General features: G+C 43.7%; 1 protein-coding gene across 1 annotated transcript in view; it reads right to left on the minus strand.

Moving 5' to 3' along the window:
• The window catches only part of DAAM1 (dishevelled associated activator of morphogenesis 1), a 164,808-nt gene extending 152,603 nt beyond the window's left edge, over positions 1–12,205 (minus strand). The window contains exon 1 of the mRNA XM_044231657.1: positions 12,096–12,205. The gene's annotated coding sequence lies outside the window, so the exon portion shown is untranslated. The remainder of the gene's footprint in view (positions 1–12,095) is intronic.
• Positions 12,206–15,218: the final 3,013 nt, after the last annotated feature.

Below are 15,218 nucleotides of genomic sequence, written 5' to 3' on the forward strand. Positions count from 1 at the left end.
AGGAGCTCTTCCCACACTGCTGTGGGAAGAGATAATGTGAGATAAGCTGTCATTCTTAAAGGCTGAAGCCCCCTCCCCTTTTCTTTTTTATTTTTTTAGATCATTTTTTTTGAAGATTTTATTTATTTATTGGACATAGAGAGAAAGATCACAAGTAGGCAGAGAGGCAGGCAGAGAGAGAGGGAGAAGCAGGTTCCCCGCTGAGCAGAGAGCACGATGCAGGGCTCTATCCCAGGACCCTGAGATCACGACCTGAGCGGAAGGCAGAGGCTTCACCCACTGAGCCTAACCCTAAACCCCCCCCCACCCTCCCCTTTTCTAGGCATTTGGGCCTTTGGCAATAATGACAGAGCCAACTTTTCTTTCCCCAAAGCCTCATCTTCCTATCCACAGATAACATTATTGACCAATCAACACAGGCCATGGGCTTCAAAGTTGTTTACCCCCTAGCTCTAGTGGGTTTGCCCTGACCCAGCGTCAGTGTCTCACAGAATTCCCTGTTGTGACCAAGACTATGTCCTTAAAATGTGGCTGGCCTCCCAGGCAGTGGTCATGGAAGAATGGAGAAATGACCTCACAGGGTCTAATCCACTGACCTTTACTTTGCTCTCACCAACTGCCCAAATAAATAAAAACAGCAGGGTAGCTCAGTTTCCCAGATGAATTCTAATTTATCCCTAAATATCCAAGCCTCATCCAATGTTTAAAGTTCTCAGGCTATCCAAAATCTGTCAGCTGGATCTCAACCAAGGCCAATTTTTACCCCTTTGGGGACATTTGGCAATGTCTGGAGATGGTTTTGGTTGTTACAGCTGGGGGAAAGGTTGCTACTGGTATTTAGTGGGTAGAGGCCAAAAATGCTGATAACCATCCTATACTACACAGCATCGCCCTCTACAACAGAGAATTATCCTGTCTAGAACGCCAATAATGCTGAAGTGGAGGAACCCTGGGTTAGGTCATTTGCCATTTGAAGAACTCTCATCACAATTTTAATTTACTTTAAAAAAGGGATCACAAACTTAAATGCTTTCAAGGTCCAAGGAGATAAAGAATTATCACATAAAGAGGCTGTGAATGAGGCACTAGGGTATGGGGGGGTGCGGGGGGGGTGGCTGTACCAAATCAGAGTGTAAATGCTCACTAAAATCATTTTTTAAAATGACATTGTATTAGCCAAATAAAACATGACAGCACTGGTAGTCAAACTCTGGCTTAAAGAGTTTATCAATTTGACCAGAATTGGATGATCACCCCAAAACACTGTTTAGCCTCATCCCTTACATTCTATGGAACTTCCTGAACCCTGGGACTAGGGAAAATAACTAGAAGCTGTTCAGTTAAGGACAAACTAGGGATCAGATTGTAAGGGTTTAGCTTCAGTATATCAGATACATAGTGCTAAGAACAGGGGCCAACGCTGGAAACTCTGAAGGTGAAAAAATGGTGTTCTTCTGTCCCTGGTCTCCATTCTAGGGACACCCAGCAGGTATGACATCAATATTATACAATGCCATACAAGTACGGTCATTATTTTATGACACCATTCTCACAAAAGTTCAGAATTTTCACATTGTTTCTCAGATGAGGACACAGAGGCCAAAGAGTTTTAAGAGAATTGCTAAGATTACCCGCATCTGAACCTAAAACTAACTGTTGTTTCTTTTTTCTCAATGCAATTACATCACAGCAAACAAAAGGTGAAAAGATTTCAAGGTGTCAAACATTCATGACTAAACTCTTATCAACATAAAAAAGTTATACAATAAATGTTAAATTTAAACCTACTCATCACCGTCCTCATTTCCCATCAGAAAAACATTAACATGTTTGCCCCACGTCCCTGTTTTAAGATCTCTTTTCCACATAACGGAAGAATTAAAAACAGGTTAAGTATCTCCAGCCCTCCCTTCCGATCAGGCAGTAGAGAGGAAAGCCAAGTCAGCAAATAGAACTCAAGAACAAGGAAGCCTGATCTGATCTGAATATCCCCGCGTGTATGCATGCTTTCTGTTGGAGGAATTCCTTGCCTGAGGAGACAGTATAAACAAATGCAATCCAGAGGGAAACAAACGATAAGATAAGTGAGACCCAGTAACCCCCTATGTCCTCCCTGCCACCTACTTCCCCAACTTATCCCATCAGAAAAACAATCTAGCTTGGGGGGATTAAAATATAAGTAGCCCCCTCTTTGCTACCACAGGGCTCCCAATTCTTAAGTAAGAGGCTAAGGGGGAAGACTTGCTCCTTTGTGAGGTCAGTGATTGCGGCTCCCCTCACGTGAAAGCGGGCGGAATGGGGACAACCTGCTCCTTTCCCCATGGGGAGGATATGAGTGCAGACCTGACAAGGAGGCAGTTCACTGCTCCTCCAGACTCAAATTACAATTCAAGGAGTGTAAGAGGAAAAGATGGAGTATGTTAGAAAGGTAGCTTCAGTCACAGCCTGAAAAGAAACTGGGTCAAACTAAAAATAGTATGTATATATATATATTTTTTTTTCTTTTTTTTAAAAACCAATCCCTTAGCAGAAAATGTCATAGGCAAGGCAGTTTCTCACCACGGTTCCTGGAACTTCTGTAGCTGAAGTGTCACCTACACACAGGCTGTCAAGCCCTAAATGGGTCATAGAGGTTTTCTAGTCCAATCCAATCCCATTCTTGATTTTTTTTTTTTAAAGATTTTATTTATTTATTTATTTGACAGACAGAGATCACAGTTAGGCAGAGAGGCAGGCAGAGAGAGAGGAAGGGAAGGAGGCACTCCGCTCAGTAGAGAACCGGATGCGGGGGTCAATCCCAGGGCCCTGGGACCACGACCTGAGCCAAAGGCAGAGGCCTTAACCCACTGAGGCACCCAGACACACCCCCATTCTTGATTTTTAAAATGTAAAAATATAACAGGCCTTTCATTTAATGTTCTGAGAACACGATGCAGTTTCAGCCATCACCTTCAATTCTAGCCCAATTCATTCCACACTGTCTCTGACTTTTTCCCAAATGACCATGAAGCTGTGAGTAATTGTGGGGGGGCAGGTGAGGGGGGGTGTCAGGGGAAGCTCTCATGCAAACAAGGTTGCCACACCTTGTTTGCCACAAACAGAATAGGAAATAAACAGAAATGCTATTGTTGTTTCTTTTGCCATCATCCTAAATCAAATAACCACTAATATGGGGTGCATTTAAAAAAAATATATCCTGTCACTTACCTTGGATGAAACCATATGACATTTTCTGTATCTACAATTTCACCAATTTTCGAGAGCAGGGAATGGTTTCATTTTTCTGCTTCATTTCCTTCAACTTTTAGAATATTTTTTTGTAATAAATTCTCAGGATTTAGAAGGGCCCTTAATCTAATTCTCTTGTCACAGAAAAGAAGATGTGGTACCTATAAACAATGGAATATTACTCAGCCATCAAAAAGAATGAAATCTTGCCAGGTGCAACAACGTGAATGGGACCAGAGGTTATTATGCTAAGCAAAATAAGTCAAAGAAAGACAAATATCACATTATTTCACTTATATGTGGAATTTAAGAAAACAGATGAATATGCAGGAAGAAAAGGAAAAATAAACTAAAAACAGAGAAGAAGGTAAACCATAAGAGACTCTTTTTTTTTTTTTTTTAAAGATTTTATTTATTTATTTTTCAGAGAGAGAGGGAGAGAGAGCGAGCACAGGCAGACAGATAGGCAGGCAGAGGCAGAGGGAGAAGCAGGCTCCCTGCCGAGCAAGGAGCCCGATGCGGGACTCGATCCCAGGACACTGGGATCATGACCTGAGCCGAAGGCAGCTGCTTAACCAACTGAGCCACCCAGGCGTCCCATAAGAGACTCTTAACTACAGATAATAAACTGAGGGTTGCCTGAGGGAGGTAGGTGGGGGAATGGGCTAAATGGATGATGGGTATTAGAGAGGGATGAGCATTAGATGGGTATCAGATTGCTGGGATGAGCACTGGGTGTTCTATGTAATGACGAATCACTAAATTCTACTCCTAAAACCAATTCGACACCATATGTTAACCTCCTTTAAATTTTTTTTAAAAAAGGAAAAAAAAAGAACTACAGATTCTAACTTAACTCATGTCTTGACATTTCACTGCTCAGTCTTACCAAGTCTCTGTGAAACAAATACAAATTTAGACATATATGAACAATCTTACTGATGTGGTGAATGATTTTGATCATCATCCTTCCCTCTTCTTCTAGGATGCAAGTCTGCAGAAGTTTTATGAAGAATGGCAAAGCCAAGAAATGGCACCAAAACATCCACGAATGATTTGTCACATACCCAAGAAACAGAAAAGACCAAGGCTTTGGTAAAGTTTGGTAAAGTTTTGGTAAACTTTGCTTTGGCAAAGTTTTAGGAAGATACTCTTAGTTCTAACCCACTCTTCACAGGACACACCCATCAGAAGCATATATCCTCAGCAAATTGCTGGCAAAGCCTTGCCTCTAACGTATGGGGTCTGAAAAACCCAAGATCTCCATCAGTTCATCTGATAATATAGCACCATCTTTTGCCACTGTGGTGACAGCTATTCATTAACATATCCAGAGTGCACTGTCTAGTCTCCTATGTTGCCAGGAGCATGATGAATTTTTTAAAAAGGGGAGGGGGTACCTGGAGGGGAGGGAGTAGAGATGCAACCTTTTCTTTTTTATATAGATTTTATTTATTTTTTTGACAGAGATCACAAGTAAGCAGAGAGGCAGGCAGAGAGAGAGGGGGAAGCAGGTTCCCTGCTGAGCAGAGACCCCCCCCCTCCGATGCAGGACTCGATCCCAGGACCCTGGGATCAAGACCTGAGTGGAAGGCAGAGGTTAACCCACTGAGCCACCCACGTGCTCCCGTTTTCTTTTTTTAAAGATTTATTTATTTGAGAGAGAGAGAAAGAGAGCAAGTGCAAGCTGTGGGGAGCAGAGAGACAGACTCTAACACAGGGCTCTACACAGGGTGATCTCAGGATCCTGAGATAATGACCTGAGCCAAAAATCAAGAGTTCAACACTTAATTGACTGAGCAACTCAGGTGCCCCTGAGTATGGGACTCTTAATCTCAGGTTTGCAAGTTCAAGTTCCATGTTAGGTAAGAGACTACATTTTTTAAAAAATTTTAATTAAATTTTTAAAAATTAAAAAAAAAGGTTGACTAAAATTACAGTATAGTTTGTAGCTCCAAAACAAGGCAAAACTAACCCATGGCCTTGATCTGGTTTGTACATCACTAACAAACTGAGCTTAGCCAAAAAGCAGACTATAAGAACCCATTTCAAAAAACAAAAGATGGGCATCTCTATTGCCCAGACAATGACCAAAGCTGGGATCTTAGAAACCTGAATTCAGAAAGCCCACCAGATGCGCAATGTTTGCCAATCGCACAGAATATTTTTTTTTCCCCAGAAATGAAAAGGACAAAGACCAGTTTAACAGTTGACCCTAATTTTGTACCTTCCAGAATACAAGGTATCTTCAATTCTGCTCTTGGTGTAATTTATAGAACAGAATGAACCCAGGTTATTACTAAAGTGATTGACATACTTAGGAAGTGTAACAAGATGAATGGGGGAAACAAAAAGCTTCTGAAATCAATGTCCATTGAATGAGTATTATGTTTGAGTAGCCTAATGGCTTATAAGCATTTTCTTTTCATTTTCTTTTCCTGGCAATATATTGTTAGGGCATAACTTTCCTATTATTTCCCTAAATGACACGGTTTGAGTTTTACTCAACTGTCTTCATTAAATATTGTCAAAGTGGGACTAAATCCAGTTTTAAGCCAAAAGGAAAAGATCTATTGTAAGTCAGGAAATCGTACCAACTACATTGGAAACTGAACCTGCTTCCCTCTGTTTCCACATTTAATTCACAATAGTGGCTATGGTTTAAAAGAACTGCAATCGTATATTTGACACCAAATTTGCTCCACTGTAAAAATAAATAGAAGGCTCCCTTCTGAGGTGGGAAATAAAAAAGCTTATTTTAATATCTAAGGATAACCCAGTATTAGATTACATGTTTGACTACTATTCAAGTTTTCATTATTTCCCTTTCAAAAGAGCTTTCACAATTTATGTTAAAAGACAACAAGGAGGTGGGAAGCTCAGAAGTTATGGGAGTTTTAACTCACCAGGCAGGCTTCTGTGGCTCTATTCTGGGTGAGAAGGGTTTTTTCAGATAAGAGATTCAACCTACTGAAAAGTTATCTCAGTTAACAAATACAGTCTAATGCTGGACAGGCTCCAAATGGATTTAGAGATGGCATATAAGAGCATTTCTTTTTTCAAATAATTTGCCTATCACCCACAGAGCCAAAAGGAGGAAGTTCAGAAGTGTCATCATCCAAATACCAAATGCAACATTTTTTAATCTCATGCAACATTTGCTGCTCCAGAAAGTCAGAGTTTAAGGAACCATTAACTGTAGAAACATTTTTACTCTCAATTAGGCCAGCATTTATTGGCCCAGCACTGTTTCAGAATTAAGAGATACAAAGGAAGTTGTTATTCCCCCTAACTGATGGAGAGAAAAGAATTAACACATAGGAAAACCAGAGGCAAAGTAATCCTGTGGGGTATAAAGAACTAGGCTGCCTGGGTCCCTAACCTAGTCACTGACCCTAACAAGCCATTGACCAGTTGCATGACCTGAGGTGGCAAGTTCCTTAACTTCTTCGTGCCTCAGTTTCTTCATTTGGAAAATGGTGATGATAGCATGTATCTCACAGAACTCTTGAGAAGAGTCAATGGTTAAGCCCATGTAAAACATTAGGAAGGACCCTGGCACAAGGTAAGCAACTCACATACCTTGACTATTAGCATCATGTTAGCTGTGTTAAGTTCTATGGTCAGGCAAAGGGCTCAAAGGAGGAAGGAGCAGAAGGGGTTAGTAAAAGCAAAAGCAGGGAAGGGTTCCTGGAAGAATGGATCTGAGAGCACTACGAGAATTTAGAAACTCAGAGGAACACCCATTGCAAATGAGGGGGGCTATCACTGCAGAAAGTCACAGATGGTGTAAAAACCAGGAGTGCTTAAACATCAAGAAAAATAAAGCTCACCAAAGCTGAGTATGTATTTGGTAACCTCAGATTATTTGTGGCGGGAGCAGGGGGAAGGACCCAAGGAGAGGCCTCCACAGACTTGCTGCAGTGCTCCTGGATTAATCAGTGTTTAACTAATTTTTAGACCTGTGTACTATGAATGCAAACTCACTTTGAAATATACTCAGTTCTCTTCTCCTGGAACAGTGGAAAGGATGCTAGAAAATCAAAAGGTAAACTTTTTCTTTTTCTTGCAAAAATAGCTGCTACATGGAATGTAGGTTCCCAAAATCAACTTGCATCTCATCTGCATCTGTCCCTCTTTCAATGGGAGTACTAAGTAGTGGCTTGGATGACCTGGAGGGGCAGGGAGGCACTTCGGATCCATCCTTCAATTCCAATCTCTATCAGCCGCCCTCAGCCACTCCAATAAACACAATCTACAGAAAAGGACAGTACACTTGCTAAGCAAATGTAACCTCAAAGGAGGTATTCTCCATCCCGGTCTGCCCCACTGACCAGATGCTACCCCCAAGCCACACAGAAAAACTGCCCTCCTTACTGATTTCTTAAATAGTACCTGTGCAATTAGTTGCCTCTCAACTGAACTCTTGGGAAAATTACTAAGAACAGATTCTGTGAGTGTTTAGGACACATACTCAATTTGGAAGTTTTCCTCCACTGCCAAGTTAGAAATCGTAATGCCAAAATAAGTGACCGTAGCCCACATCCCTTATTCAAAGAAGAAAAATCACAAAATAGAATAGAAAAATTTTCATTTCATTTTGATTGTGCCCTCTCTAGAATTTAAATGAGTTTGCTAACCTAAATTGGCAAAGTTGCTTTGTTTTCTGCAGTAGAAGAACAGGCTTAATTAACACTTGGAACTACCAGGAGCATGACATGAAGCCAGGGAGGGCCCCACAGAAGTTACAAGCTCTATGATTATTTCCTGAACCAAACACCTAAGACACTCAGTGGTACCAAGCTTTGTTGGAAGAGCTTGTTTCCCCTGATCCAATAGCTGTAACTTTTTAAGTGATTTCACAGAAGACTTCAAGATTCTCAAGCCAAAGCCACTCTTTATAACATCCCCAAAATATTTACACAATGAAACACTTTCAATCTTAATCATGTTTTGTTTGTAAACACCTTATTTGTTCTGATGACTGCAGTACCAACACAAAAAGCAGTCTTTTAAACAAAGTAACTCCAATAAAACCACACACAGACTCACAGGCATTCGTAACACCCAGAGCCTATCCACAGAGCAAGAAAGCCAGGATTCAAATTCCTTGGCACCTACTCACTAAGCTCCTGTAAGCACCACCCAAGGACACAACCCACTGTACCCTCGTTACTATCATGCCTCCCTACTAATTAATACTTCTAAAAACCCACAGAATCTGATTACTGGAAGATAAAAGAATGTTACAAATATTGGACAAATGTTTCCTACCCCCGTTTCTTCTCTCACATTAGCCAGCATGGGACAACTGATCCTGTTTGGGGGTGAACTCCACCCCAGGTGAGAGAGCCATTGTCCAGCTCTTCTACCCAAATGGTACCAGAGGTGGCCTGGCAAAGGCCTCTAGGTATCTTTGTCTTGGGGTGTGTGTGTGTGTGTGTGTGTCTGTGTCTGTCTGTCTGTCTTCTGTCATACACCTCCTAGGAAAGTTATCTGGGTCAAGGATAACATAAGAGAAATCTAGAAATACAGAAATCTACTTTGGGATAATAATCGTATCAAGAACTGTAACAAGAATTTTAAGGGGGAAAAAAGAACTCTGTGAGTGAATGTATTCCAAAAGCAAGTAATTACAAAATTCATCTATTTCAAACTCATGTAGGCCTTTTATACTTCGAGTTATATGCTACATGGGAGTTTTCATTTATGCTAAGTTGAAACTACTTCATAAAAAGCTACAGGAATATTACAATTGATGCCAGAACTATCAATGGAAAGAATGCAATCTTGAATCTTCATTCAGGGTTGTACTATTGACTCAACAAACATTTACTAAATACCTACCAATGATCAAACACTAATTCTAGAGAGACAGGGAAGGACAAGACAAAGACCCTGTCCTTAAAGACCTTAGGGGAGTGGAAAAAAAGCCACACATTTGAACTGCTGTCAGAATTATAAGGACTCAAGAAATAAATAGATAACTGAAGATTTCCAGTCAATGATAAGTTCTAGGACAAAAATAAAGAGTGACAATTTCTGATTCTGCTTCCTCATGAGGATGTAACCACCTATTTAAAACAAGATGATGAATGTCAACCACCTGGCACTCAGCATCCCCAAGCATTTACCTGCACATGAAGGCACATGGATACACACTCACAGATACAGCCTTTCCCCCGCTTAACTACAATATCTGTGATAATCTACCTTGGTGTGTAATAAAAGCAGGAAGTAAACAAACTGTGTAATTCAATTACACTTAAAACTGCATTCATCAAGAATCTATAAAAAGGCAAAACCTAAACAATTAATTCTAAGATGCCCAGATAAACAGAAGTACAGATACAGGGCTCATACTAGTAAATATTAAAAATACTATCATAAATAGTAATATGGCTGCTTTGCCCACTTTGAAGGACTGCCATGAAGTGCTAGGCTATTTTGCCAGTCAAATCATACAAGCAAGGCTCCAAGATATTAACCCAAAGCCACAGTGTTAGAAGCTGAATTTAACCCATCCCATTATTTTTTTTTTTTTTAAGATTTTATTTTATTTATTTGAGAGAGAGAGACAGTGAGAGAGAGCATGAGCGAGGAGAAGGTCAGAGAGCGAAGCAGACTCCCCATGGAGCTGGGAGCCTGATGTGGGACTCGATCCCGGGACTCCAGGATCACGCCCTGAGCCGGAGGCAGTCGTCCAACCAACTGAGCCACCCAGGCGTCCCCCCATCCCATTATTTTGAGAAAAGACAATGACCAAGTCCTTCACAGAGTCACAAGATTTTATACCTAGAATCAACTTTGGGAATCCCCTTCTCTCCCTCCCCCATATTACTACTGACGGAGGTCCCCTCAGGTAAAGGGTTAACCCCAGGATGGGGTAGCCAGCAATGACAGAGCCTGAGCAGGACCCAGGCCTCCTAGATCCCTGCCCAGTCTGCTTCATTTTCAAGGAAATGCATCCTTTAGGCAGGTGGCAGGCTTTTTGATTTTATGAGAACCACAAGGATGATACTGACTTCCATAATTCAATTTCAGTCATTAATTGTCCCTATAAACTTCCAGAGAGAGGCACCTAGAGCAAACTGAGGCCCTTTACTGGTGGCCAGAGAGCTCTCTTCATGCGAAACGGAGGACACGCCCTCCTCGAGAAAGCTGCCCTGTACATTATTAGTTAAATTATGCATCTAGCCTGAAAGGCGAAAAGATCATTCCATTGTAGTGTTCAGAGCTTGCCTCAGGAAAAAGGCTCCAAACTATTACTCCTGGAGAAGGGCGAGTCCAGGTACAGGCACACGAGGGTAAAAGGGGTCTTGAACTGTGTCCAGGCTACTTCTAAGAGAATACCTAGAGAGGCCTGGTTTGTGAAACCGGTGGAGAGAGAGCAGCTGGGCCCAGAACGAGCATTTGACCACACCCACTGGCCACGCCCTCCCAGCTGCCCGCAGAGCCACATCGAATTGAAACAGCAGTGGGAGCAGTTAAGATTCCGACGGCAGGAGTCGCCATGGCAACGGGATTCATCTTGCAGACAAACTCCGCTTGAATACACCAGGTCCTTCTCCAGTCTCAAGAAACTACCAACTCGAAGAGAGCAAAAACGGTCACGGGTTGTATTTGCTCTTGATGCTCTCCTGCTGGTGGAGATGCCGTGCAGGTCCGAGTTGGAGAATATAAAGCGTAGGTATCAATTCATAGGCCCACTCAAGTATTTTATGGGGGGGGGGGGTACAGAACACCCCAACGCCAGGCTATGAGCAACTTGAGAAGAGCCATTCGCAGCGTTTGATGAATGAATGAGTATACGAAAGAATGAGGGTGCTAGGGAAAGGAAATCCAGAGGACTTCATCGAGTTCCCGGGACTCGAGTGCGTCTCAAGTAGAAGAGCAAGCCCATTACTAGCAGTTGGATTTTCGACACCAGCTGGTTCCTATTGCCCAGCCCTCCTACCCCACAGCTAGCCTCATCGTTAGATGATTCGACACCCTGCACCGCCATACCACCTCCCAGCCCAGGGCTCCGGGCAGATGCTTGCCCCCGTTCAGGTGCTCTTTGTGGAGGAAGCAATCAGAGCAAGGGGAACCAAGATGCACCTTCTCCAGGCGGAGATGCAGGAACGCTCTGCGACGCCTCGAACCCGCTGCACAGGCGGCGCAGCCTCCCCTACTGCTGGCCGCTAACACCCCAATGCTCCTTCCGCAGCGCGGGTTTCCCTCCTCTCCTCTGAGACCTTTAGCTTCTAACTTTCTCGGAATTACAGTCAACCCGTCCCTTTGGAATAAAGCTTGAAGTGAGGGCTGCAGGGATGTTTGGGCTTCTGCTCGGGCGCGGGCCGGCGGGTAAACGAAGTGCCTCCTTCCCTGTCGCCACCTCCGAGTCCACCAGCCCTGCCTCGGAGCCTCCCGGGCCAGCAACTCCCAACCGCTGCAGGGCCCGCAGCCCCCGGCCGAGGCGACGACCCCACGGCGCCCCAACGCCGCAACCTCAGGAGCCCGCAGCAAGGCGGCGAGTGGTACCCTGCCTGCTCTTTTGGCATCCCTGCGCCTCAGAAAGAAAGGAGGGAGGGACCCCTGTCCTCGGGGGCGCCTTCCTCCGGGCTCGCCTTGCTTTTCGCCGTGCTTGCAGCCATTTTCCCAAACCCAGCTTGGCAGCCGGGAGCTGTCTCGGTCCCGTTCCCACCCAGACCCAACCTGAAGGACGGGTTTAATATTTACCTACTGGCCCTGGGGCTCCGGAGAGGCAGCGGGAGAGCGCGCCGCGAACCCAGCGCCGGGCCCGAAGAAGCGCGCCCACCCCCGCGCCACCGCGCGGTGCTACTTAATGAATGAGTGCGGCGGGCCAGGCGGCACGTCCCCCTTACCTGAGCAGCCCCTGCATGCTGGAAAGGCGGCTCAGCGCTCCGGGTACAATGGGATCCGGTTAAACAGTTTCCTTCAGAGCCGCTCGTAGGTTACCAACTCGCAGGTGACATCACCCTCTCCTCGCCTGATAGGATACAATGTGGCGCCCACTGCGCATGGACTCCCCTGCCGGGCCCGCGCACCCCTGGGAGTTGTAGTCTGGGTCCACAAGCACAGCCCCGGTAGCTACGCTAACTGGGGCTCGAAGAACTACACTTCCCGAAGCAGTCCTCGGCCGCTTCTTCCCCTCCCCTTGGTCCCGCCCCCGCAGGGACCCGCCCCCTCCCCGCCCTCCAGCCTTGCAGTGTTCGCGGTGGTCGTTCCAGAAGCTGAGTTGCGGACAGCACGGGCGAGGGAGGTGGGGGGAGGGCACCCTGCGGTCGTGCCCTTTGACTTGACCTCCACTCTGCCAAGTGCGGACTCTGAGGGCCACCAGGGGTCCGGCGCTGGTGCGCACGGGCCAGGGGGCTCTGATGAACCCGGCTCTTGGCCCCGGCTGGAAAGAGAAGATTAAGCCTTTCACGGCCGTCCTTGCGCGTAGAAACTAATTAATAAGACGCACTGGTTTCTGGGTTAAAAAGCGGTCCTGGAATTCCCCCACGTCGCGGAGGATGAGGCGATGCCGGCCCCGAAGAAGAGAAATCCCCGTATGCCCCCACTTAGTACAATTCACCTTTCTGTCCTCTTTCCTTCTCCCACATAACGGAGTCCGGATGACCAACCAGAACGCGGGGAACAGCTTAGTTGGCTGAGCTGACAGAATAACGGAGGCTGTCACTAATAAAAATGCGGAGTGATAGACAGTCGCCGCAGCCCTCCGTCAGGGAGCCTGCTGCCGCTGCAGAGATAGTACTATCGCGCAGCCATGCTTTTGTTCTTCCCTGCAGCCGACTTCCCGCTCTGATGGCTCTCAATTCCCAGGAAGACGACGTCCTTGACTGAAGTTTTAACAAACAACATGTATGTATACATGTACTTTTAAATCCACAGCACTCTTCCCTCATTCTCCATACCTTCCTCGCAAATATTTTTTAAATCACCTAAACCAAACAACACCGTGCTGTTCAAGACTGCCGTGATCTTAATACAGCCAAATGTTTAATTCAAGGTAAGCAAAAGGTGTGTAGCAGAGTTCTGACCCTTTAGGAAGATTTTATTTTCAATATGTAAAATTTTTCCGTGACATTTTTCATTATTCAATGATAACAACTATTATCAAAAATTAACACTAAGAGCAAAGCTCCAAGTGTCTTTTTAAGTGAATAAAAGAAACCAATGTATCTAGTTATTCCAGTTGTAAAGGCAAACTATAATGGCTCACACCCTTATTTCCACTAACAAAATCTCTAGAAGACCGTACATCTTGCAGGGGAAAAAAAGTTCACAATTAAGGTTTCAAACAACTCCATCTAATTACTGGTAGAAAGCTTATCACTTTTTTTTTCATTTCATTATGCAACACCAACTTGGATTCAAAAGAAAAGATATTCATGAAACTGGGTGAGGATCTCAGGGGAGAGAGAGAGAGATGCTTTGTTTTGCTGAGAGAGGAGTTTTAGTGCTGAATTCTGATTTTCTTTTAACAAGCCTACTCCTTACAGACGAGACACATTTTTCTCCACTGAAGAAAGATAACTTTGAATGTTCTGAGCTATTCTATCCATTTCAAATATTGTGTTAAATGGAACCCAGACAATGCAAATGTTCCCTTGGCCATCAGATCAAGAGTATAACCGGTGATATTCTAGTTAATGAGTAGGCTTAATGTATTGCAGCTCATTGTGGAAAAATATTCAGAAAGAAACTTGACCTGAAATGATTCTAAAGGCTCTCCAGTTTTATAACTGTGTAAAGCTTTTAGATGGAAACATAATCAGTGAGCCTGAAATTTATTGAGTCAATAAATTGGATGTGGAGACTCTCTATAAGGCAGAGCTTATCCTTATAGATAAAAGTATATTATTGAGGTACACTCTTGAGGAGTAACTTCATGGGACAAATCACTTCACAGCAATTTCTCTTGGGTCTTCAACAATGAAGGAGAGGATGGAGCCTGCCTGCAGAAAAGAATTCCTTTCTCTATAGCAATTAATGTTATAGGGATGTGCCATGTTACACAGCTCCTTTCCATATGTAAAAGACATCATATATGGTAGACTCTAAGCACAAAAATGTGTGGATATGCATATGTGAGCGGTCCTTCCTATTCAATAGATATGTCAATAACAGATACAGAAAGTAAGGTGTTGGATGTGGAAGCATTTTTCTATAAGTGGTGATGGATTTGAACTGATCCGTGCACACTGCTTCATTGGTAACCAAGGGAAACAAAGATGGCTCTTCAGCATCTGAAATGCAGTCTGTGGACCTGGGACCAGAGGAAGATTAACAACTTCTATCGAGACAGAAGGGAACTGTCTCTCTCTTCCTCTCTACGAGACACATGCACATACATTCACATACACTCATTGTGTGTGTTTGTATCTAAGTAGCCTCATGAGACATCAAAAACATCCCCTCTGTCTAGCTTAATTTATATGCTCAAAGGGTTTCTTTGCTTTTTTTCCTTTTCTTTTTAAATGGTTGCTGTTGTTTTAGAATGATCTTGTGAAAGACACCGCTTGCCGCATAATCATTGCCAATTAATTAGGAAATTGTGGGACTACTGAGAATAGATTTAATTGACCATCTACAGGTGGAGGAGGGGGAAGGTGTCTTAGAGTATTTTGCTGATCTTTTCAAAATAACCTCTCTCAGTCTGGTTACAAGGTTTTACTCTACATGTTGGGTTTTAGATAAGGGAGGAAATGAGATATAAACAGTGAAAGAATTTTAAGTTTGTAGCTTTGCATGTGTTTTCACACAATAGCTTGGTGTTTTGCAACAATTGACATTATGTGCTGAGCCCTGGTTTGGGATCATGCCATTTTACCACTTTTGAGCAATGTGACTTTGCTTATTCTGTGCTGCTTACTCCTTCTGAGCCTTGATTTCCTACTTCACAAAAGGCTTTTGAGCATTAAATTAGATGAGACATATAAAAACACTTCTGCCATTGAAAATTCAGATGCTGGTTCTTGTTA

This window comes from Neovison vison, chromosome 13 (genome assembly GCF_020171115.1).
Source record: "Neovison vison isolate M4711 chromosome 13, ASM_NN_V1, whole genome shotgun sequence".
Lineage (NCBI taxonomy): Eukaryota > Metazoa > Chordata > Mammalia > Carnivora > Mustelidae > Neogale > Neogale vison.